Raw genomic sequence first — 22,149 nt, 5'->3', positions numbered from 1 at the left:
ATTTAGCAGATGCTGATATCAAAATGCATACAATTATATCCAGTTAGCAAAGAAGTGTATCTCTTTAGCCAGCAGGAATGTTTTGTTCATAAATGTCTTCAAAAACCCTTCAATTGCTATCACTCACACTGATAAAATTCTGGCATAATAACTATTGACTCTAGCACAGATACTTCAAATTTATTCTTTTAAGCATCTTAGAGCAGAGTTGGGCTCATTCTTGTCATGCACCCAGCAGTCAGTCATAACATCATAACATCTATGAAATGCCCGCAATAGATGCAGCTATTTTATCCTCTCTTCCCAATGAGGGATAACTATTCATTCTTGTTTTCTTTTTTGTCCCTGTTTAAGCTGTTTGCCGTAGACCTCTCTGCAATAAAAAAGAAAACAGCAATAACAGAAAGAAAGAATAAAATACATCAGAAAAGAACCCAGAGTTCTGGAGATGTCAGTTTGCAAATCACAATCAATCTGCTGCTCAGAAAAACGAGGCTGGTGAAAGATTCCAGCTCAGTCTGGGTGCTCTTGATGAGATAACGCATGCTTTAGGACATCTCTTGCTGTGTCACAGCAGCTTTTAAACTTATTTCTTTTAGTACAGAGCTGCTCACAGCAAACATGCCAACAGTGCCTGAGCAACGGTTCTCGGTGTTTGGTGCCCTGCTTTGAGACTACAGAAGAGAAGATTGTGCTGCAACGGTGACAGCCGAAAGCAGAGGGGAAGAGGGCCCAGCTGAGCAGTGCTCAGAGTTTATGCTCTGGAGTAACCCAGCTCAGCACCAAGGTTTGCTGACAGTGGCCCTGTTTCGGCAGTGTTTGAGTGTTTGCTGAAGATGCAGCAGCCGTTCAGCTCCGGGGCTTCCTGAGCAAGACATGATTCAGTGTAACTATGAACCTCTCTTTTCTATAAAATTGCCCAGTCTTCAGTCCAGGTAAGCTTTTAGCATCCGTGACAAGGATGCTGAACATCCTCCGCCTATTGCTGGAAAGACTATTTGTTTACTTCAAAACCTATCTCCACCTAGCTTTATCCAAAGGATCCTATTTCTTATAGCAGAAGACATACTTTGCTCTCCTGATTCATGTCTTGAATTTATGAGGAATTCCCTTACCCCCTTTCACGTCCTGTAAATTTGCTCATCCTTTTTAGAAACCACAGGCAGGGACCAGTCTATCACACTTACCTCACAGGCTGGTGTTCCTGTAATGAACAGCAGTAGGAAGGCTCTCACGGGTAACAGGGTTAATTAGTCAGGTGGAGAGGATGGAAGAAGCAGCAGGCAGGAGCTCAGTGAAACCAGAGGGCGTGCATGCCCTGTAGTATGGAGTTGTGTGTGAGGGAGGTTCAGATCCATGGCTGGCACTGGCCAAGGAGCAGTAGCAGGGACCCTACCTGTACTACATAGTCCCCAGCTCATATCCGCTGCTCACACAGCATCAGATGATCAGTACAGGGAGAGGTTTGCCTCAGCTGAACATCTCATGGAGCACGGAGAGAAAGGGAGGACAATGGAAATGGGAAAGGAAACTCCAGGTGGTGATAGTGAAGTGTGGACACCACTTCAGACCGTGGCAGACAAAGACCAGGAAAACTGGGTGAGGTCCCAAGTGGTGATTCAGGGTACATCAGCACTCCCATCCTCACAGTAGAACCAATGGGACCAAGCCGAGAGCTGGTCCACATGCCTGGCCAGCCAAGGAGCATTTATAGTCACACGTGGTTCAGTACGGGACAGGGAAGCAGGAAAGCCAGAACTGCAGCTTTGCAAGGTGTTGATGGCAAGCATCCTCCTCCCACCATATCAAGTCCCTCCCAGTACAGACAAACTCACTTGAAATCGCATTGCTCAGCCACACGCACCAGCCAGCTCTCCCCAACCCCATGCTGGGGCAGGAGACCCAAGCTGTGCATCAGCCATGGGAATATGAATGTTAGAAGGATGGAGAAGGATCCCTAATTCTGCAGGCTGGGATGCAGAGTACACCAGGAGAGCTGTCACCGCTTGCAAGGACAGGAGTTGCATCCCCACACTGCATTCCCACTTGCTTCACAGCCTTCCCCATCTTGCTCACCTCTTTTTCTCCCTTTCTGACAGCGCCCTAGTGCAAGAGGGAGGGGGTCTCCCTCCAGCATGCACTCCAGAGAGCTCTTTTCATTCTGCATTTAAAAGGAAAAGAAGAAAAGGCAGAGCAAACCTGTCTTGCACGTAATCTGCTGCACAAATGCCAGCTCTCAGCAATCGATAGCAAATGCTCCCGGAGGGCTGTTTTCATTTCATAATATTTATTGGGTTACTTTATTGTCAGAATCATTACAGTTCAATGTACTGCATGGATTTTATGCCAGCTGCGCTTAGTTCATCTTGTTTTTAGCACTCCGTATGCCTTTTGCAGGGCCGTGGTTGCACCCACGTTGAAACTGCTCCTTGCACAGGGTCCTCTGTGCAGCATGGGGCAAGTTACCACATCTCTCTGAGTCTCTATTCCTCTCTCATCCCAGGATAAATCATGGCTTGTCGAGCTAGCTGTAGTATCCCAGGACAGGGATGATCTCTGCATGTACGGCATCTCCCAAAAATGAGTCCTGATCTCGGCTGACCCACTGGAAGTGAAGCAATCAAAGCAACAGAATCTTTAACATACAGGTGCTGTGAAATGGTCAGAGGGGAACTGTGAAGGAGGGACAGAGTGATGGAAGAGGGTGGGAACAGGGTTAGAGAATGGATTATTTAGCAGTGGCTAGGGTTAAACAAAACCGGGTTAAACATAACCTGGGTATAATCACAGAATAGTTGGGGTTGGAAAGGACCTTAAGATCATCCAGTTCTAACCCCCTGCCATAGGCAGGGACACCTCACACTAGACCATGTCACTGAGGGCTCTATCCAACCTGGCCCTGACCACCGCCAGGGGTGGAGCATTCACCACTTCCTTGGGCAACCCATTCCAGTGCCTCACCACCCTTACAGTAAAGAACAACCAGGCAGAAATCCTGGTGAGAGGGGCTAGGATGGGAATTGGGCCAAACTAGCCATTAAGTGAGGGAGCTGCTGCACTCCTTGCAGTATGTTCTGCAGATACTCACTAGTGCAAACTCAGGGCTTGCCTGCCTGCTGATTGCCAGCGTGTGGACACAACCCAACTGAAGCAGTAAGATGGAAAACACTCCCAGACCTCACTCTATCCACACCTTCCTTGTTTCTCAAGGCTTCCTCTAGATTAGGAGGTGAAGAGGAGGAGACAAAAAGACTCCTCAGCCCTTCACCAGGAACACCCAGGCACCAGAGACAGCATGGACTCAACTCCTCAGCAAGAGCCCTACCCCCTTGCAGAGAGGGGCCCTAGAGCACGGGGAACGTCCTTGTCACACTTCATGAGGTCACACAGTAAGGAAATCCCTGACACTAGAGGAGGAGTGCCTCCCAGCCATGACAGCCCAGGAAAGGGGCTGAATGCTTGCACACATCCAGTTCAGCTGCTACCTAGGATTGGCAGCCTTAGGGATAGCCTTGGGCAACACTGCCCACAACTCCCAAGTAGCTGGGGACAGCACAGTTGCTTTCTCTGGGGACAAAGTCTCTCCTGGGCATTGCCTGAGGTTGAAGCCACCAGGGATGTTGAGAGGAGAAGAACAGGATGAGATGCCAAGGCTTTCCCCAAGGCAGGAGGTGGAAAGAGAAGGAACTGACTGCAATGGAACAGCTGCATCTCTCCTGAGTAAGTGTTTAATACTCACACTCTGCTGTAACCCGTACTTTGAGCTACTAAGGCAGCCCAGCCACTAGCTCACAGACATTCCACAACCCCCTGGGGTGATCAGGGCCAGTAATGGAGCACAGTGGGGAATCACTGCTGAGATGCCTACTGTGGTCCCAAGCACACAGACCCAGTGGAGAGCCCAGGACGGGCACAGGATATGGCAGCTTCTCTCCCCACTGCTAGCAGTTAATTTGGTGATTGCTCACAAGTGTTGGGAGTTATTATGCCAGTGCCTAAGTGGTTCTGTTGCCTCTCACTTTTTTCAATTACCACCTGCAAACTGCCTTCCCAATTGCCTGACAGGCCTTGGCTCACCTGCCTGCTGAACATAATTTGTTTTTAATGTACGGCTCTGGCAAATTTTCTCCCCTACCCCCCCTTTTTATTTTATTAAACAAAATTATTCTTTTTTTTTTTTTTCCAACTCACATTTGTAATTAATTCCTAAACTGATGGCATCTCTGCAGAGCAGGGAAGGCTGAAGTAGGTGTCCTCAGGGAAGCAGATACTTAGCATCTACGGTTGACCTTGTACGCACACCCATCCCCAAAGGCTAACTGGGACATCCAAGGGCGAACTGCTCCAAGGATGCTTTCAGCCCTACCATGGCAGAAATCCCTACTGTGCCTTTATAAAGCAGCTCAGCTTGCCTCTAGCCCAGGGCTGCCAGATCTGTAAGCAGAGTGAGCTGTCACAGCACCTCTGATGGGCTTACCTAATACAGCTTCACTTTGCCTTGCCTGGCTTTTCATTGGGTAGAGGCTGGAGACTGGTTCTCGCTATCCTTTCCCAAGTTCAGCTGCTCAGCAGGTTTTTGGCTCTGTCTGTAGGGTAGGAACATGTTCTGGAGAGGCCATTGATGTCTGGAGACACTTGCTGCTCCCCTTACAGCAGCAGGTCCTGGCTTAAGGCAGAGATTTTAGCCATGAGCACTGACTCTCTTGCAGAGACCCTCCCAGGCTGAGGACAGTGGTGCTGGCAGAGATGCTGGGGATCTATCATTCTCTGGGTGCATATGGGCTTCCCAAGCCACAGCTCAAAGACCCCAAGGGGAAAGGTAGCATGAGATGGGCTGGAAACATTCTGGGGTTTGTAGCAAACTCACTAATTGCTGGCAGCAGCTCCTTTCTTCTATAGCAAGGGGGTGTTACCTTGGCAACCTCATCTAGTTGAAGATGTCCCTTCTCATGGCAGGGTAAGTGAACTAGTTTACCTGGGAAGATCCCTTCCAAAACAAACTATTCTCTAATTCTATTTACAACCACTGTGTTCATACTCTTTTTCACTGCTGTGTGGTAATCAGTGTCCTGGAGGGGCTGAAGTCTCAACTGGAAAATGACAGCTCTTCCTTGACGAAGGCAGGCAACACGGCACAGCATCCCACCAAGGTTGCACCAAGCAGGATGCTGAGAGACAGGCAGACCTACAGTCCCAAATCTCCAGGTGGTGCTCACAGCTGGACCACTACAGAGAAGCCCTTCAGGCTTCCAGCCCACTCAGCTCAGAAGGCAAAGTTCAGGCTTGTGAATACTGCATTGGAAACTGCTTCTAATCCCTCCGCGTTTCTGCTCCCTGCCTGCATCTCTGTCCTCACCATGGGGAGCAGTGATGATAAAGATGCTCCATTCACAGCCAGAAGAGCTGTTTGAGCACCAACAGGGCTGGCAGTTTACTTATGCAGAAATTACAATTCAAATCCACTGCTGTACATGCTAGCCATGACATGGCAGGACTATGCTGACCTCCTTCATTATACCCACCAATATCCTTACGCTTTTAAGACAGCGTAATAGCCAAGGACCCCCAAAACACCTTCACAGCTTCCTAGAGGAGCAAAGAAAGAAAACAACACAACTTCCCTTTAAAAAGCAAGTCAAGGAGGGAAACAGCTGCTCCTAATGACCCAATCCATCAAGCTAGCACTGGCCCTGTCACTTGCCTCCTAAAAGCTCCTGATCATCAGTGATTATCAAAGCTGGCCGTGTGCATTTTGATCAGGCACAATTAAAGCTGAGTGCAGCTGAAAGAGCCATAAAAGCCTGTGCAGAGCAATTGGTATAGAGTCCTGGCTGGGGGTCAGGCTGGGAGCTGGCTGGCCATAGGCTGAGTTCCTGCCCTTGCAAGCCTGCACACAAGCAGCTTGCTTTGGAGCTGAATGTAAGAGGAGGAATGCTGTGGATGTCCATGGGGCTTCATTGGCAATAAACTTACAAAGGTCTTGGGAGACGGCCTTTGGTAAAGGGCTCCTCTGGCATGTTGGGATGTGTGACCCACAGAAGGGGATAAAATGCATCACAGGTGATGGGTCTGACCCTACATCACACACACAAATAGAGGCAGGTGAGGCTTCCTTATGAGATTCCTTCTCATAGCTCATGACCACACTTCGGGCATCCCCCTTTTACCGGGTCTGAACTGTAGTGTTTTGCTTCCAGTTGTTCTTTTTCTGGTGAATATAGTTTGGGTTTTGATCAGAAAGATTTTGCTGGAGAAACTTGGGGCCAGTTTTTGATCTAAACTTGCTGGTGTTTTTTGTGAGGACTAAAGCTGGTGTACGTGCAAGGAGATCCCCGGGGCAGTCACCGAGAAAATGTCATACCCTCTTGACTGCAGCTGCTGCCAGGACAGTATGGGCTGGAAAACAGACCATGAAACAGGGCCTGTTTTGCCCTCTGGGTTATTTGAGGCTAATGAGTTAATTTATTCCATGCTCAAAGCCTGTCTGTAAAGCCAAGTTAATGCAAGGAATAAAATTCATTTGGAAAAGAAGATAAGCAGCCACAGCTTGGTAAAAGATCTGGCAAGTAGCACTGCAGAATGAGCATGATGCTGTCTGGGCATCTATTTAGTGAAAACACGAATAAGATCATAGTAATTAGCAATTCATAAAGAGATAACTATCAAGCAATTAAAAAAGCGGTTGAGGTGTGCTATTTGAAATGAGGTCTGTGAGAACTGTGAGCTGAGGTCAGTGGCTGCCCAGCAGTTGGGTGTCTGGTTGCAGTGATGACACACACAGGCACGGTTGTTGCTTTGATGTGAGATTTCATATTCCTAGTTCTGTGACCTCCTGTTTCATGTGCCGTGTTGGCCCCTCTTCTGCTGAGAGAAAGCTCAGGTTTGAAATTCAAGCCTGCTCTGGTGCTGGTGTGGAGCTGAGACCATGGGGAATAAATGAAAAGATTTGCTTTTCCCTAGGGAGGGCTCTTTGCATTTCAGGAAGTGTTTGGTAGCTCAAAGGTGTGTTTTAGCATTTCACTTCATTTCATTAGAGCTTCCAGTTGTGCTAAAGACTGTCACAGTCACTTCAAGACTGCTCCACATCTGCTGCAGTGCTGAGTCCTGGGTGGAGATGAGCAGAGCTGAAATGGGCAAGCAGAAGAGAAATGCCAGCAGGATTCAAGCTTCTCGTGTTTTCCCCACATGGACACATGATGCTATGTCAGACCAGAGCACTGCAGATCTGGGTCTCAGCCTCTCCCCCTGCCCTGTGCCAGGCTCTGGCCAAGCACTTCTGCCTCCCTGCAAGGGGGATGAAGCAAGTTGCCCTAATTCATGGAATGAGCCAACAGGGAGGCTGTTTCATCAGTATTAGCACATCCTTCAATTAGTGCAGTGTGCATGTGTCCAGGAGGCAGTGAGCACCCTTGAGAGAGGAAGGACTGGTAGCAATGGGGTGGGGAGGCCAGCACATCATGCCCAGGGCTGTCACATCCACTTCACAGTGTGAGGCTCCCTGCCTGTGGGCTGAGCTTAGTGACAGGGGGCACAGAGTACCTGCAGGATTAGCAATGCCTGTAATTAGCAGTTAATACTTTTGACTCCCTGGGCTTGATTATTTCAGCGTGATTAACAGGACCCATAGGATGCTGTTGCAGACACAACATCCCCTGCTCCCTGCCTGCTCGGAGCGGTGGGTACCAACATAGGGATAACTGGGCTGTCTCATCTCTGCTGTGCACTTCAAGCACATGTTGCTTTATGGAGGTCATCATGCTGCGAGTGATCATGGGCAGCCAGCAACCCCATGCTCCTGCCCCGAGCTGAGCCCAGCACTGCCTGCCTGGGCAGGGAGATAACTGCTTCTTTAAAACAGCTGATGAGAGCTTCTACCTCCTCCTGGCAACTGACTCGTGTGCTGCGCTGCCCATATAATTGGGAAATGTCCCCTAATGTCTTACCTAAACCTTCCCCACTGAGCGCCTGCAATTGTTTTTGTCCGTGCTTAGTAGAGGCGATCTCTGCTTATTCCAGTCCTCTTTGCAGCTCTCTTTTATGTGGCTGCAGACCTCTCTTGTCTCCCTTCTGCTCCTCCTGCTCTGGATTAAGCTGTCTTTATTTTCGCAAGTCTTGCTCAAGGCATGAACCCCTGAAGGAGGCTTCTGAAGTGCACAGAGCCAGAGCAGAAAATGTGGCAGGAGGGAGCTGAGAGGATGATTGCCGCCTCTCCATCTCTGCAGGAGATGTTCCCAACATGCTGGTGCAGAGCAGAAGGGATGCCAGGACACCTGAGCAGTGTCTAACTTCTGGCATCCTCTCCTTTGCAGTAAAACTCTCAGAGTTCAGCCGCTGATCCAGAGCCATCCTGAAATATTAGGACTGTCATTAACGTGACTAAAGCTCTAACGAAATGAGATGAAAAGAGATTAAATGCATAGACCTGGTCAGCATGCCACACCAAGTACCTAGTCATGTGTAAAAAGCTTTAAGCCTCCCCTGAAAGAGGTAAATCTTTTTCTTTCTCTCCACACAGCTCTGGCCCCAGGAGGAAGTTGGAGCAGGTTGAAATTTCAATCCTGTGTGCATTTACCTCCACTCAGCACTTCCCAGAGATGAGGAAACTGTGTCTAGTTGGATAATGGCTGCATTTTTCATGTTGGGTTCCTGTTTTTATCTGTGGAGATGGGTTATCTCCTGTCTAAGGATATTAAAATCACAGCAGCACAATAGTATCCCTGTGGGGGTCTCTAATGTACCCTGTCTGGTTCTCACCATTGCTCCTAGACCCCTCTTGATGGTGAAGGCTTTAAGTGCAGGTGAACATGGGCAGCCATTCTCATTATTTGGCTCAAAGCGGTGGTCTTACTCCTGCATGGCACTTTGAACATTTCTTGGGGAAATGTAGGTCAATGATTTTCATCTCATGTAGTCCTGCTGGAGTACACATGAACATCCTGTGGGGTCCACAAGAGAGATCAGGGAAATGATCAGCGAGCTTTAAAGCACCAGAAATCTGCATCTTTGCTGGAAAATGCATTGGAAAACGTGTAGAGGTCCCCAAAATAAATCGGTTATAAATGTGGGGTTTTCAGGCTGTGTGGGAAATGAATGATTTGAACCGGTCAGGCTGGCTAATGGCAGAGGCAGGATGCAGGACGTGAGCCGCAAGCTTAGAGAGAAAAACCCTTGGAGGGGGCTTTCCAGCAGATGTGGCTTTCCCAGGGGTATCCAAGCCCTGGCTGTCCTGTTCTCCCATCCTCCCTGCCCAGAGCCTCCTACACATACTGGGATGCTGGAAATGGTAGGGATGTGAAACCGGCCCCAGCTGCAGAACAGCTGGATGTGGGCAGCGCTGCAGTAGCGCAGGGGAGCAGTGCCTCCCAAAGGGCAAAGAGGCTGTGGTGGGAAACATGCCCTGCCCCTGTACCCACCGCTGTGTTGTACCACCACAGCCCCGGATCAGCTGCCCAATGCCCTGTCCTGGTGCACACATACACAGGAATGAGCACCACAGGCTCCAGCTGGGATGATCCAAAGTGAAACTTGGCTTCAGAGAAATCCCATTGTTGGCATGGATTGAGCTAGTCCCAGCAGTGGCACGGATGAGAGGTGGGCTATTATGTGGGCTATTGAGGACTCCAGAGGGGCAGATCTCTACATCTGCAAGCTGGGATATTTGCCTGGTGTCCCCAGGCCACGCCAGAGGACATCTGGCTGGAGAGCCAGGGATGCAGACCTAGCCTGCAAGGAGAGATAACAACCTGTAGCTCCACATTCCCCTTTTTCCCCCATGCAGGGCAATTAGGGACAAACCCTCTCCAACATATTATTATCAATTATCTGCTCTTTGAAACTGAGCTGGATGTTTTCAAAGCCCATAGCTTGATGGCCTGTTGTAATGGCTTAAACCATGTCCTGCTAAGGGCTGACACTGACAGTAAGTAGCCAGAGTCTAGTCTTTGTGTGCCTGGCTTTGCAATCTGACATTCCCGCAAAGCTACCATTCCTAATTGCTAATTAATTAAGATTTGCCTATGCAGTTTAAATTGGTTGGGTCTCATTGGGATCCAGACAGCTGACAAACCTCCCTGATGCACTACAAAAATGCTTTAGTTCCTCAGCTCAGTCAGGTAAAGTAATTTTTAGATCACTCATTGGCAGGAAATATTTCAGAAGCAATGTGAGACACTGTAAATAAATAATAATTTTTAAAAATTATGATTCATGGAAATATCTGAGATTGCAGAACCATTTCCTGTCTTGTTCCAAGATGAGAATGTGAGATCTTTTATCTTCTTTCAGGCTGGTAGTTCCAGGGCGGAAGGAAGGTAACTGATGTTACCTTCAAATTGGTTTGATCATTTCAAGTAGTTTCATGCTAGTCTCAATTTATTTGTTTGTTTGTCTAAATTTATTCCAACATTGAGACAGGCCCATTTGGATTCATCTGCAGCTCTCTGGTTTGAAAATACCTTGGCAGACGGTTTCACTTTAATAGCCATTCTTTCTTTTGCCCCCAAAAATTTTTGAGCTGGGAAAGTTGATTTTTTTGTGTGACTGACTCCGTTCTGCAAATAGTTTTGGTTTTGCTGAAGCAGCATTCTGGGCAAACGCAACACTTGAAACTCCAGATATGTGGCGTGTAAGTGTATTTCTGTCTGTGGATAGAGACATATTTTTAAGTCTTTGCTCAATTGTGTTTATTTTAGTCAATAAAGTGAGGATTTAATATCAACTAGTTGCACAAAAGAAGCTGGGAAGTTTCCATTTTGGATGCTATGGCCTGATGGTGTTGCTAAACATCCCACGCTCTCACCACCATGGCTCAGCCCTTCCGCTGGCTCATAGCTGTGGTCTGGGAGGTGCTGGAGCCCTGAGCACCACCAAAGGGCTCAAGAGGAGCCCATTTTCACAGATGCAGTCCAGTGCCCTGCTCACATCACCCAGCCCCTGTGCAGGCACAGTCAGCATGAGGCTCCTTGGCCTGTCAAAGAACCCCAACAAAACAGATGGAGAAAGGGAGCTGCACTTAACACTGAGCAGTGTCTGAGCATCTTCACTCTAGTACATGGGTGCGATGTGGCCAAGGCAGAAACTAATCTGGATACCAACCTTCCTTCAAAGGCTCCTGTGGAACTGGAGAGGGGTGAGAACATTCAAAAGTCAAAAGGCAGAGTGATGGGTGATGCTGAGGTTTGGTCTCCTTGGGTGGCCTCAGGATGCAGTCAGTCCTGGGGCAAACACAGCCTCCAGAGCTACGCGCAGAAGAGGTCTTCCTCCTCTGTGACACTCCATAGGCAGCTGCATTTCTGTGATGAGGCCTTCAGCCCATGTTGCCAAGAGGCAAATACACCTCTGGACAAAAGAAAAGCCTTATTTCAGCTCTATCGTGCTCCGTTTGTAGCCTACAAAGTGAAAAAAGTGCCCTTTTTCTGTGGGAATTTTCTGACCGACTCCAGCTGCGTGCTCCGTTTGGCTGCAGCCAGCAGCGGGCTTACAAATACCAGGTTTAATTAAAACAATCTTTTATGTTCTGAAGCAAGCCTTATTTCCTCTACCTGGTGAGAAATGGCTCCTGCCTCAATCAGCAATTGAAGCCTGAGATTGCTGTGCTGGGCAGAACGGCTGCCACTTTCTGTTAATTAAAACTCAACTCAGGGCGCTGCAGCCCGACCGGCCAGAGAGCAGCTCCCAAAACTTGTCTCCAGCCTAACAGGAGCAGCAAAGAGACTCAGGCACTAATGGGGTGCAGGAGGAAATCTGCTGGCTTCCATCATGTCCTGGTGATTTCCAGGACAAACCATGTATAGTTTGGTTGTTATCTTTTCTCTAAGAGAAAGTTAAGAGTGCTTCTGCAACTCTCTGGAAAGCCTATGTGAAAGGGATGGCATCTCCAACTACATGCACTATCTTGGCATTGTCATAGAATCCTGGAATGGTTTGTGTTGGAAGGGACATTAAAGCCCATCCAGTGCCAGCCCCCTGTCACAGGGCAGCGACACCTTCCACTAGACCAGGTTCCTCCAAGCCCCGTCCAACCTGGCTTTGTTTTCCTCTTCAATTGTACCTCCATTCCCACCAGGAATTCTCCCTGCCCAATTTCTGCTCTCCCACTGGATGCCAGAGACTATTCCTCCCCATTGCAATGCCAAGGAGGTGCTTCTGCCCTAGAAGGGATGTGGGATTTCTGTGCTGGACACAGTGCTGTCCTCCAGGTGTCTGGGAGCAGTACCTGTGAGAGCAGGGCTTTTCCCAGTATTTGATGTGAGGAAAGGGAGGGAAGAGTTTCTCCTGGCTGGTAGATGGCTTCACCAGGCCAGCTCTAAGCAAGGAGTTAAGGCTGAAATGATGGGATCACTAAAACCAGATTTACAATAGTGGAATAAAACTACTGAAACATGAGTACAACACTATGCATTATTAAGATTCTGCTTAACAATAAAGATCCTCCCTCACTGCATCAGCACCTCGTTTAGCTTTTCTCTTCTCACATTAAGATGTAATCTTTCGCTATCAGTGTAAGACCCACTTTTTTGCTATAAAACAACTATTTCTTTTCACCAGCCTCCAGCAGGGAAGGCGAAGGGGGAAAGAGCCATTTCGTCTGTGCTGTTCCAGATGAAAATATCTTTCTTCTGGTTAGTTGCCCAGGCATTTGCCAGCTCATGAGATGGCAGGAGGGTTGACCCTGCCCTTACCACAGCTGTCCTTGGCTCCAGTTCACTACTGTGAACTCACCCGTCACCAACATTGGTGATCGAGTGGTGGGGACAGCTGAGGGCTTTTAAGTCTAGTAGGTGGCTACTAACAGCCACAGGGACATTAAGCTGAGGAGAGGCAAGGTACTTGTAGAGGCAAACAGGAGGGTATCTCTCTCTAAGTGGTGGACATCTGGATGGGCACCCCCTGACACCTCCAGCATTCTGGGGAGGACTGCAGAGGACAGCAGGAAACTCTGCCTGTTTCACCACAGACTTTGGTGGGTGGTGGATTTGCCACCTTGGCGGCCAATTCAGCCACAAAGATGGTCACACTGGGTAGCTGTGACACTGGCATGAGCATGATGGTGATGTTGTCCTTTGGCAAAGGCACAGCTTTCTGCCTTTTGGCCTCAGGGTTTCATTTCCAGCTTCCAGCCCCAAATCAGGCGCTGTGTGAATGAGAGGTCAGAGGACAGGAGCCAGAGTCCTGCCCTGAGGCACACCAGATAACCCATGCCCAGGTTACCAGCCATAGGGATTTCAGCCAGGCAGCCCTGCAGAGCGCTCCGGTGTCACACTGAGGTGGAGTTCTTCCTCCTGACAGCCTGGTCTATTCCCACCAGGGCGTTCAGGCCATGCAAACCGCAGGAAAAGGGGAGAGGAGCTGGTTTCCGGAAATGTTTGCAACATGTGGGCTGTCGCTGCTCCCCGGGGCGAGCAGAGAGCAGCGTTTCCAGCAGACAAACACAGCCCCACCAGCAGCTTTGAATCAGCTGGATTCCCGTAACCGAGGAGCCGACGGCATCCCACACCGCTCTTACACCAGCTCTTTACTCACCTCTTCCCTCCCAGCTATGGGTTTGGCAGCTTCACCTCCATCTGCCCCAGAGCTGTGGTCTGCAAAGCTGCTGTCATGCAGCATGAACTCAACACTTTGCCCTCAAGGCACTGGGCTGCAATAACCCCCCCAGACAAATCCTTCCCACCCTGTTGCTCTCCAAGGAGGAGAGGTGATGGAGAAGGGCTGAGGTTTTTAGATGCTGTGGCATGGCCCCTGTGAGCACAGCGGGATGGATGGATCCAAGATGCAAACTAAGGGAAGGGAGCCTAAAAATGTGTGTTGGGAAGTGGATAGGATGGTCTGTCCCCTGTAGCAGCCACTTGCATTGCTAGGTTTTGCTTCTGGTGCATAAAGATCCTCTCCCATCACTGGAGCACAGCACAGAGCAGAAGTGAAGGCATTAGCAGCAGTCATTAGCAGCCAGCCCCAAGCAACATGCCTGCATCCACAGGATCTTGCAATGTGGAGGTGCCGAGAAGCTTCCTGCCTTGCTCCAGGGGTGAAACAATTCCCAAAATTCAGACGGGAGATGAGGTTTGCAAATCATCAAGGACAGTGGTGCCACCTCCACAGTTCTGGGCATGATCTGTTTACAGGGTTATTTCATCCTATGAAACCCTAGCTCTAGTGGGACCCTGGATAGGGCATGACATCCTGCGTTTGTCTACCCCAGTCACTCACACAAGTCTGTGGAGATTTTCAAGGCTTCTGGCCTTTATCCCTGAAGAAGTTAGACTCATTCAGGGTGGGTTTGGAAAGAGCAGTCAGGAGCAGTGCTTTGCCAGTGCAGAGAGGGAAAAGCTTTCAACAATGCTCTTTGCCATGTGTATGGGCAGGCAAGGAGCACTCAGTAGCCCTGCTGCCGCTACCTAGGTGACCTATCACTCCTCAAAGTCTCCATACCTCACCTTTGAGCTGAATTTGTTTCCTGACCACCTTCTAACCAGCTTGGACCCACAATTAGCTACTTTTCATCTCTTCTTGTTATGGTAGTCCTGTCCAAGCCCATCAGAGTCCATATATCTCTCCATGAAAGAGAGGACAACTCAGGGTACATCCATGCTCGTCCATCTCTTCAAGGGTTAACAGAAGCATTTTCCTATACAAAACCATAGCTTTCTAAGCAGAAATTTTCCTACTAGATTTTTCCAAGCACAGCCCTGCGGTCAGCACGTGCATCCCATTCTCTGCAGCACCAAGTGACTCTGCACTGCAGACCCTGCAGGGAGCCTGGAGTTAGCACATTAGCAAACTCCATCTGTGCTAGGAAGAAACTGCAACGGCACCCAGATGCTGTTCTCCCAACTTCTGCTGCAGGCCCAAGTACATAGTCAGACACATCTGCAAGAGAGGCAGTCATAGGGGCACCCTCTGTGGGGTCAGATCTGTTCTTGACCCCACATTCCCAGTAAAGCCCTTGAAGGGCTTCTCTATCCCTAAATATTCCTCAGAGGTCCCCTTGCCAAGCATGGGCCAGGTCTACCTTACTTAGTGAGCCGGAACTCTTGTCAGAGCTGACACTGCTTAAGATTTACTCCATCCTGCGTGGAAGGAAAGTCCAAACCCTCACATCTGAGTTAATGAAACAGTCTGAGGAGACAATAGTTCCTGGCGCTGCGAGAGCTTGCATTAGTGAGCTGGGGTTACGGAGAGCTTTGATCAATAAATATGTTGCCACAGCTTTTCGGGGCATCCATCACTTGTCAGGAAATGCATTTAGGCTAATACCTGCAGAGGGCATAAACCAGCCATAGGAATTAAAACCTGCCACATGCCAAATGGTAATGCACAATTTAATGATCACAGGATCTGATAAATAAGCAAAACTGTGAAATGAATAAATACACTCTGGCTTCAACATCTGCAACCCAACCTGACCACATTTAGAGTCTCAAGATTACCCTGCAAGGTACTGCTCATCTGTTTGCAATACATGAACAGCAAAAGCAGCAGCCTGCAGCCCTTTCCTAGGAGACCCCAAAGGACTTTCTGACCCAGCATTTCTTGTCACCTCAGGGTGTAGATAGGAATCATTATCATGGCCATGCTGGGCAAAGCAAAACAGGGAGGTACTGAAACTGCAGCAAAGAAAATGTAGGTTGGACACCAGAAAAGAGGGGATCACAGGATCATTCCCAACTGCCAGATGTGCGGAGTGAAGGGGATATTAGGAAGATGCTAGATGCAGGATAGGCTAAGACAAGTTGATCTTAGGACCAGAGGCTCTAGAGAGCCTCTCCAACCCATGTACCCCCAATCAGGTTCATCCTATGCTTCTCCCACCACAACCACCACATCCCAGAGACCTCACTGCTTGCAGGCAGGATGGGGCACGTGGAAGGTAACTATCACTGAGAGGGGAATAACCTCTTAAGAGAGCAGTATGAGATAACCACTGCTCCTGTCACACTACAGCACCTGTCCAGGGGATGGCTTGTCACAGAGAAGGGAAGGATAAGCAGCATGAAATTAAGAAAGGGAAACGCTCAGGTCTGTAGCAAGAGGAAAAAACTTCTTGAGAAGAAGATTTATGAGACTGTGGAGAAGTTTATCCCAAGAAAAGCCTGGGACATTTGAAACTAGATTAAACAACGAATCTGGAGATGCAGACAGGGAAAACATTTGCACTGCAGGAGAGTTAGACTTAAGGGAGCTGAGTGAGGCACTGCCCATTGTTAATTTATTCCTGGTCTGTTGTGTTATCTATTCATGCTCTCCTACCACATCCATCATCTGACTCTCTCTGGTACTTGGGAAATGGAAGGGGGCCTCCGTAGCCAGCGTGGATAAGGGATCATTTAAATACCCCATTCTGTCAGCTTCAGGACCAGCTAAATCTCCTTGGCAGCTTCAGGCAGCTCAAGCACAGCGCTGTGCTTCCCGTGTCGAAGCGCAGCAAGTGGTGTTAACCCTATGAGATGGCCAGCAGCACTTCAGGCAGAGCTAGTACGGCACATGCAAGGAGATGAGTCAGAGGGTAGCTGCAATTTGGACAACCCCCAGGTCTCTAGACCATAGTCAGTAAAAGGTCATAAACAGCTAAGGCAGCACTCAGACTTCACAAGGCAAGAAGAAAAGGGCCCTACATTGTTTGGGACTGTGATTGGTCACCTATTCCTCAGAACCATGCTGAAGGCTTCCAATCTTGATAGATCCTGGTGGCTATTACTCACCGCAGTCTGGACCACCTCTGCAGTCATGCAACTGCCCTGATCACAGCCTGAGGTGGAGATGGACAGCATATGGATCAAAGACCTCTGATGCTTCAGCTCTCTGTGGACCCAAGCAATCTGTCCACACCAAGGCCTCTACAGCCAGTCTCTGGCTCAAGCTTGGTCAGGAAGACCCATGCGAGAGAGAAGGAATTCAAGCCCGCAAGAGTGCAGATGCTTGAGCCAAGCTCTTCATGTGGATAAGGTGTAATAACATGGGTTTCACAGTCCAGGCTCTCTAATGCTTGTGCTGCTGCAGATAACGGCTCACCGCTCGAGAATCGAGACCCTGTGGAGTTCATGTGGTGATTTAGGGGAGAAGAAAGCCTCAGGTTTGGCTTTGCTGCCCACTCAAGTGCTAAAGCTCTTCCTAAAGCAGCAGCCCAGCCCCACTTCTACTCCTGTCCCATACCCTTCATGTCCCCTTGCTTGGGAACCACTAGTCATACCAAGGCATAATGAGTCCTCTCATGGAGCTGTTCTGGCTGAAAAGAACCTGACATGCCCTACACACCCCAAAATATGTTTCTTTCAGACAGATCACTGCCATTAGTTGACTCATCATGCAGTGACAAGAGCACTGGTGAGGGAGAATGCAAGAGGGTGGAATTGTGCTTGGCAGGAGGGTGGTAGATGAGTTTATGATGCTGTGCCACTGCTTCATACAGCCAACACTAGCACAGTCTTTTGATGACTCTGTGCCCCCTCACTGCCCCTGCAGGACACTCTGCCATTAAAGACATCTAAGGAACACAAAATGGCTTTTCCCAAAGAGCCTACAGAAATGCTTTACTAGGGTGGAAAAAAATGGAAGAAAACCCTTGAACCTCACCCCCAGCACACACCTTTGAGCTGGGCTCTGTTAGCCAGACCCACTGTCACCCTTTGGCTGCTTGCTTGCCTTCCTTCAGGGAGCGCATACCTTGTTTTACAACCCCACCACCACCACTTTGCAATGTCACCTCCAATTCTCACAGCAGTCTCTCCCTGATTTGATTATATCACAAGCAGTTTGCTCTCTGATTAGCCCTCCAGTTACCTGCTTCAAACCCCAGCAGGTTAACGTGCGTGGTTAACAGCTCCCCAGCCTGTCCTCCATCAGGATGCTGGTCTGCTCCGTCACCATCCCTACCCAGCCTGGGAGGACAGAAGTGGCAGTAACATGCCTTCTCAAGGGACAATGTCATCAGGATGACAGCCACACTCCGATTTCTAGAGGAGATTTGCCTTTTCCCATCCAGCTCCATCTAAAATGGATTTTTGGCTTCTGGGAGTGTGGGGCTACGCTAAGGAGGAGCATCTCCCCACCTCTTGGTCCCCACAGCATCCCTCACCCCTGGGAAAGCAGCAAAGGCTGTAGCCTTTGTGTGTGGCTCTCTTCCAAGTCCTCTTCAATTCTGTGTCACCTTTACGGAATAATTTTTTGAAGCCTTTTCTGACACCGTGTAATCAGACAGTGATATGTAAGAGGTAGCTTTCATCCCCCGCTTCTGTGCCATGACAGGTGAGGAATTAGGAAAAATTATAACCCAGCACAGATTCAAATGAGAAAATTGCCCCCTGTCTTTCCAGAGCCCTCATCACTGCAAACACAGCAGTGCTGCGTCTCCTCCCAGCCTCAACAGCACAAGGGAGATGGCTCTTCAAACACCTTCACCAGCACGGCCCCAAGGCACTAGGTATACCTGCCACGTGCGCCTATGTTCACGTGCATGGTGGGGTGCTCACCCCTATCGCCATGCAACCCCAGTATCCCAGCAGCAAAGGAATGAACAGATCGAGAGATACTGTCTTGCACAAATGCAGAACAGATGTTCCAGCAAGAATCCGGGAAAAAAAAAGTACATAATTAAGAAATAGATAGAGGAATCCTGTTCCTTTTTACTTTGTTTTTTTCCCTGGAAAGTGCTGTCATGAGCCTGAAGGCCTTGCCAGTGGCTCCCTGCAATGTCTCAGCATGGGACGGGTGAAAGATCCAGGATGCACCAACCCCCTTTTGGGATGAGTTATCCAAAAGCCGGCCTCTTTTATTTGACATCTGCTGCAAGGGAAGCCAACCCAAGGAAAGGAGGAGCTCTTCTGTTTCACCATCTTGCAATAATTCAGGATAATCGAGGGGAAGAAAAAAAAAAAACAAATACAAAACAACCCCAAAACCCGAAGGAGCGGGGGAAGAGAGAAGAACTCGCAAGAAGAAAAAGAATCAGCCATTCCTAAACAGAGTGCAGCAGCGCAGCCAAACCAAACAGTAATGATTCATTGACCTGTCTTCACCCTTCATTTTTCCTATAATGAGCAAAGAAACCACAGAAATGTGGAGCTGAGGTCTCTCTCCGCTCCCAAGGAACAGGGAGGAGGATGTACAAGCCACCACTGCCCTTTGACAGGTTTCATCATGGTCCTGCTCCTGTGTGCTCAGTCCAGCCCCACCACCAGCCTCCTTTCCCAGCTCAGCTCCTCTCAGGTCATCCATTGTACTCACTGCCTTGCTGGCTTGGGCTTGCTTTTCCCCACCAACTGCACTGGGGAGGTGGAAACAGGTACTGCAGCCAGGTCTCTCCTCCTGCCTTTGGTGGGGCCAGCTGGCCAACAAATATGTGTGCTTCCCAGCCAGCTCTGCTCCCAGCTCAGCCTGATGTCGCCAAAGCTATCTCCAATGCCAGGCTTGAGCAGCTTTGGCTTGGGAGCAAACGCACAGCCCATTTGGATGTCCCTCTGTGCACGAACAACTGGTCAGCACCCTCCATCTGAAAGCCGGAGACACAGATGGGCTCTCCCAGAGAGGGAGAGAGATGAAGTCTATGGTTCAGCTGGCTTGTTGAACATGATAGAGAGCCCGAAAACCATGGATGGACTCTGCAAACAGCTGCAAAATCTCACAGTGCATCTTCCCCCATCTCAAAGGTTCAGAGCCCTCGTGCTTCCTGCCTGCAGCGCAGCCAGGGAAGGGGTTGTGCTTCTGTTTCCTGAGCTGCACCATACAGAGTCCGCTGGGTTGAGCTTGAGGAGGTGGCAAAACACACCTTGAAAAGTAGGGCTGGTTCCTCTGTCAACACTCCTCCCAAGAAGCACTACAAGAGAATAGGGTCTAAGGAGGGACAGCGGAGAGCAACAGCATCTTCATCCTTACTTCCTGGACCCAGAACAGCCATTCCCAGATGAGCTCCCCTAGAGAGTATGGTGGCCATGCACTCACCAGGCTTTTCAGGAGAAGGGTGCCCTAAAAGGTTTCAGGATGTCACCTTCCTCGTTTCACCACTGTGTGATAGAAACAGTAGGGCTGTCCGTTGCATCCATGCACCGTTGCCTGCAAAGGAAAGATAATTCAGCATCCATTAAGGCATCTCCAAGTCCATGCTCACTCACTGATTTGTTATGGGACTTGAGGGGCCCTTTTTAAAGCTGTGAGTTGCTTCTTCTCCCAGGAAAGTTGGTAGCCCCTCAGGACTTGCCAGCAGGTGAGCAGCTCAGAGCCAAGTCTGAGACCCAAGCCGAAAATTCAATCAAAGGACAGGAAGGACCATTTCCTAAAATCTAATCCCAAAGGTGCATCTGGAGCCCATCAAAGTCATCAGGGGAAATCACAGAGAGCTCTTCTCCACAGAGACATTGTGGGGCATATGACTGTTTTCTAAGGGTCTTATCAAGGCAGGTTTAAACTAAGCTTCCGTCCTTGCTCCAAATATCTGCATTACCTCCCACATGGTAAGACCCAGAAAGCTGGGTCTTGTTACCCAGTCATTCAGCAGTCAGGACCAGGCACTGCATGGGTCTCATGAGGACCAGTCCTGCCAGCTGGCTAATGATGTCCTTTCTGTTCGAAGCAGTGCTCCAGTTACTGTGGCCCTTTGGGGATACGAAAAAAAATCAATCAGATCCAGCAGCTCAATAACACTTTGCCTTGGACTTCTGCAGACGAGTAGCAGGGACCAGAGGGAGCAGTAAGAGACGCAGGAGAGCTGAAATAGGGTATTCCTTCTGCTTATATTTCATTTTCATGCTGTCTCTGCAGCTTCTCCTTAGAGCCAGGGAGAAAAGAGACAAATCGCTGAAGATAAGCTGCTTTACGAGAGTTTCTCTTCCCGTTTTGTGGCCCTGGGTTTTTTTCCTGCACTGCCCCCAAGCCTCCTAATGAACGGCTTGATGTTTGCAGAGGTTGCTCACCTCCTCCTCATGGAAATACAACTGTTTGTTCAGCTTCTCAGGGGGCTGGTTATCTTGTTAGATTTGTAAGAGCATTTAACAGGTTGCCTAGCCGTGTGCCCTTGAAATATCTCAGGCAGCATCTTCCAAAAGTACCATAAGCATCACTCTGTGCTCAAGCTAATTATCTCCATCTCCCAGCAGGACAATTGGCTTGGTCCAGCACAGTGCTGACCCAGCCACACGGCTGCCTCCACAGGCACATCTGTGTCTGCCTGTCTCAAAGTCTGGGCAGGCACCAAGAACTGCCTGCTTCCCTCCCCTCCTCAGTTCCTTGCTGTGTCCAGATGTGAGGGTAGCAAAACAACCACTACAGAGATGGGCACCTGCCCAGACCAAGATTTCACATCTCCTTGCAGAGAGGCTGTAATTCCCAGGCAAAGTCCTAAAACATTCCAAAAGCTGTTTTCAAGCTGTTTTCATCCCATGCTTTCAAGGGCATTCTTCACATCTCTCAGCCATTCCCTCTGCCTAGGACAAAAGTTGCATTTCTAAGAGTTCCTCAGGTCCATGAGGGAGCTCAGGACTTCCCCACCCTGCAAGACCCATCCTGCGGGATGTGGATGGTCTCACTGTGGGCCATCACAAATGTTTCCCTTCCTCTCCGCCCTCCTTTGTCTTCAACTTGGTGCTGTCTAGCCTTTCTTTAGCATCACCCACTTGAATACTTGCTTATCCCTCAATAGGCTGCTTCTTTGTCTGCAAAAGCCATCTTTTTGTACTTGACATACCCTACCAGACCTCCTTATCCCTGACATGTCCCCTAGTATCACCCCTGCACTATCAGGGGAGATGCTTCTGCCTGATCCTGGTCAAAGAGAGGAGAGAGTGGAAGAATGGGCTTGCCAAGTTGGTCATGGTTGTCCAGAAGGACACCAAGGTCCAGAGTCCATCTCCAAGCTGGGCTCCTGCTTTCCCTCTCCACAGGGTCAAAACCAACAGACATCCCTGGCAGGGCCATTGCATTAGCTGGGGAAAGGGAGCAGCAAGGACAGGAGATAACCATGTGGGGTGGGAACAGTCACCTGGGAGCAATAAATGTCCCTTGTGCAAGCCATGCATCATTGTGCCCTTGTTAGCAATTGCACTGCCTGTGTAATTCATAACTGCTTAACAAGGCCGCTGATGGCAAATTATCCAAACATCGGTAAGCAGGGAATGTGGTCATCACATTCATCCTGTTAACTGGTGGCCAATTATCTCATTGTGC

This window comes from Pezoporus wallicus, unplaced genomic scaffold (genome assembly GCF_028554395.1).
Source record: "Pezoporus wallicus isolate ANWC-B61680 ecotype Strahan unplaced genomic scaffold, APGP_CSIRO_Pwel_v1 contig_8776, whole genome shotgun sequence".
In the NCBI taxonomy this organism is placed as follows: domain Eukaryota; kingdom Metazoa; phylum Chordata; class Aves; order Psittaciformes; family Psittacidae; genus Pezoporus; species Pezoporus wallicus.
This window is presented reverse-complemented; position numbering follows the sequence as displayed.